Raw genomic sequence first — 4,062 nt, forward strand, 5'->3', positions numbered from 1 at the left:
AACACTCCCATTTACCATTGCAACAAAAAGAATAAAATATCTAGGAATAAACCTACCTAAGGAGACAAAAGACCTGTATGCAGAAAATTATAAGACACTGATGAAAGAAATTAAAGATGATACAAATAGATGGAGAGATATACCATGTTCTTGGATTGGAAGAATCAACATTGTGAAAATGACTCTACTACCCAAAGCAATCTACAGATTCAATGCAATCCCTATCAAACTACCACTGGCATTTTTCACAGAACTAGAACAAAAAACTTCACAATTTGTATGGAGTCACAAAAGACCCCGAATAGCCAAAGCAATCTTGAAAAAGAAAAACGGAGCTGGAGGAATCAGGCTCCCTGACTTCAGACTATACTACAAAGCTACAGTAATCAAGACAGTATGGTACTGGCACAGAAACAGAAATACAGATCAATGGAACAGGATAGAAAGCCCAGAGATAAACCCAAGCACATATGGTCACCTTATCTTTGATAAAGGAAGCAAGAATATACAGTGGAGAAAAGATAGTCTCTTCAATAAGTGGTGCTGGGAAAACTGGACAGAATGAAGTTAGAATGAAATTAGATCACTCCCTAACACCATACACAAAAATAAACTCAAAATGGATTAAAGACCTAAATGTAAGGCCAGACACCATCAAACTCTTAGAGGAAAACATAGGCAGAACATTCTATGACATAAATCACAGCAAGATCCTTTTTGACCCACCTACTAGAGAAATGGAAATAAAAACAAAAATAAACAAATGGGACCTAATGAAACTTCAAAGCTTTTGCACAGCAAAGGAAACCATAAACAAGACGAAAAGACAACCCTCAGAATGGGAGAAAATATTTGCAAATGAAGCAACTGACAAAGGATTAATCTCCAAAACATACAAGAAACTCATGCAGCTCAATATCAGAAAAACAAACAGGGCTTCCCTGGTGGCGCAGTGGTTAAGAATCCGTCTGTCAATGCAGGAGACACGGGTTCGAGCCCTGGTCTGGGAAGATGCCACATGTCGCAGAACAACTAAGCCTGTGTGCCACAACTACTGAGCCTGCGCTCTAGAGCCCGTGAGCCACAACTACTGAAGCCCAGGCGCCTAGAGCCCGTGCTCCACAAGAAGAGAAGCCTCCGCAATGAGAAGCCCACGCACCACAACGAAGAGTAGCCCCGGATCACCGCAACTAGAGAAAGCCCAGGCGCAGCAACAAAGACCTAGCACAGCCAAAAGTAAACAAATTTTAAAAATTAAAAAAAAACAAAACCCAATCCTAAAATCGGCAGAAGACCTAAATAGACATTTCTCCAAAGAAGATATACAGATTGCCAACAGACACATGAAAGAATGCTCAACATCATTAATCATTAGAGAAATGCAAATCAAAACTACAATGAGATATCATCTCACACCGGTCAGGACGGCCATCAGCAAAAAATCTACAAACAATAAATGCTGGAGAAGGTGTGGAGAAAAGGGAACACTCCTGCACTGCTGGTGGGAATGTAACTTGATACAGCCATTATGGAGAACAGTATGGAGGTTCCTTAAGAAACTAAAAATAGAACTACCATATGACCCAGCAATCCCACTACTGGGCATATACCCTGAGAAAACCATAATTCAAAAAGAGTCATATACCAAAATATTCATTGCAGCTCTATTTACAATAGCCAGGATAGCAACCTAAGTGTCCATGAACAGATGAATGGATAAAGAAGATGTGGCATATATATACAATGGACTATTACTCAGCCATAAAAAGGACAAAACTGAGTTATTTGTAGTGATGTGGATGGACCTAGAGACTGTCATACAGAGTGAAGTAAGTCCGAAAGAGAAAAAGAAATACCGTATGCTAACATATATATGGAATCTAAAAAAAGAAAGAAAGAAAATGGTCAGAAGAACCTAGGGGCAAGACTGGAATAAATATGCAGACGTACTAGAGAATGGACTTGAGGATACGGGTTGGGGGAAGGGTAAGCTGGGACAAAGAGAGTGGCATGGACAGATATACACTACCAAACGTAAAATAGATAGCTAGTGGGAAGCAGCCGCATAGCACAGGGAGATCAGCTCAGTGCTTTGTGACCACCTAGAGGGGTGGGATAGGGAGGGTAGGGTGGAGGGAGATGCAAGAGGGAAGAGATATGGGGACATATGTATATGTATAACTGATTCACTTTGTTGTAAAGCAGAAACTGACACACCATTGTAAAGCAATTATACCCCAATAAAGATGTTAAAAAAAATACTCATGCTATCCAAACATACTTGGAAAAATGTCCACTTCATATGTTAAATGAAAAAATTAAACATATAACAGCCATTCATACATTCAACAAATATTTATTGAGCTCACTATATGCCAGGCATATTTCTATATACTAGGAACATTCCCTGCCCTCATGGAGCCTATCTGTAATGATTCAAATTTTTTTATATATACTCATCTCTTTATATACGTATCTTAAATTTATGTTTGTATATTTGTACATATGTGTTTGTGTATGTATGCATACATACTAGTATTTGTATGGATTAGTGAGTATGTATGTATATTAAGTATTAAATAAAAGGCTCTAAGTATTGATAAATACATCAAAATGTCAATAATGGCTGTCTCTGGTTGATGTGCCGTGGACTCTGAGTGGTACACAAGAATAAGTAACCAGTTAAACATTAACAGCCCTCCAGAGTATGGCCTTACCTTACACATTCATACTTATGTCTCTACTGCAACTTAGCCCGGTTTCCTTATTTGTCCCCTTATATTCTGCCTGAGACTAAATGATGGTCTTCCTGTCTGGAATGATATCTTCCAATTCATAGTAATTATTCAACTCTGAGTTCCTGTTCCTGTCTTTTACTTAAAAGTGCCACTCATTCCAGCACTGTTTAATGTATGATAACTTTAGAAATTCTTATTAACCTCATGTGGTTTATTTCCCCAAGGTTAAGGAAAGACATTTTTGTATTTATTCATCTCGGGTCATCAAAAACAGTATGAATTATATAGTAGGCTTGAATGACTGGCTGACTGAATGAGTAATTGCTGGGAAAAGACACTGGGCAGGAGGTAGGGGCTTGCTGCATAGGAGGCTTGAAAGCTTCCCAGGCAAAGAGGATATGTTCTATTCAGTCTGGTCCATCCATCCCCGTGGCCACCTCCACTACTCCCGCTATCCATGGAGAAGTTGGGGGCATTTTATAAATGAGAAAAGACAATCCGACTCACCTGGGATCAGACTGTGAGGGAAATAGTGACCATTCCTTCCTCCTTTGTGCTCCTTTTTGGGGGAAGCGTGGAGTGTTGAGAAGGCTGAGCTGAGGGAGAAGAAAGGAGGAATGAACGAATGGGCATGACTTGAAATTCCCAAACTCACTACAATCCCCACATACTGAGTGTTAACCCCCAAATCTCCCAGACAGAGGTCAGAAAGAGCCCAGGAACATTTCTGTTCCCTTTCAAGCACCCGAAAGGAGAGCTGTACGAACTGGCACTCAGGACCTTATTTCTGACCATCTAGAAAAGTACAATTCTAGTTTGGGCATGAAAACACAGAATTTGATCTCACAGTTTAGTCCCTCCAGGAATGCAGATGGTTTCTATGTAATTTAACCTCTCTGAGCCTCAAAAATTTCCTAGTTTATTATTAACATGTACAATTTTTTAAAAAGATTGGAAAAACAGCAGCACACTTAAATAGTTCTTTCTAAAAGTATATTTTAAAAATTTTGTTCAATCAGTTAAGTAGAAAGGTAAATTCCATCACCCTCTCCTACTTCTTACAACATAAATACTGGATTTACTATTAGATCAGAGTACAGAGTCTTAGCAAAAGATCCCAGATCTAGGGCCCCCAGGACATGATCATAGTCTCAACTCTATCACCAACCATTTGTAGAACTTCGAAAAAGACCAAACTTCTAGACCTCGTAGGGCCTCACTTTCCTCACCTGTAAAATGGGGGCATGAGTCTTTGCCACCCTGGTCCTCCGTTGCTGATTACAGGTCCCTGGGGAAAATGATAAACAGTTAAGAGCCCTCTTTC

The sequence above is a fragment of the Lipotes vexillifer genome, unplaced genomic scaffold (genome assembly GCF_000442215.2).
Source record: "Lipotes vexillifer unplaced genomic scaffold, Lipotes_vexillifer_v1.1 scaffold61, whole genome shotgun sequence".
NCBI lineage: Eukaryota > Metazoa > Chordata > Mammalia > Artiodactyla > Lipotidae > Lipotes > Lipotes vexillifer.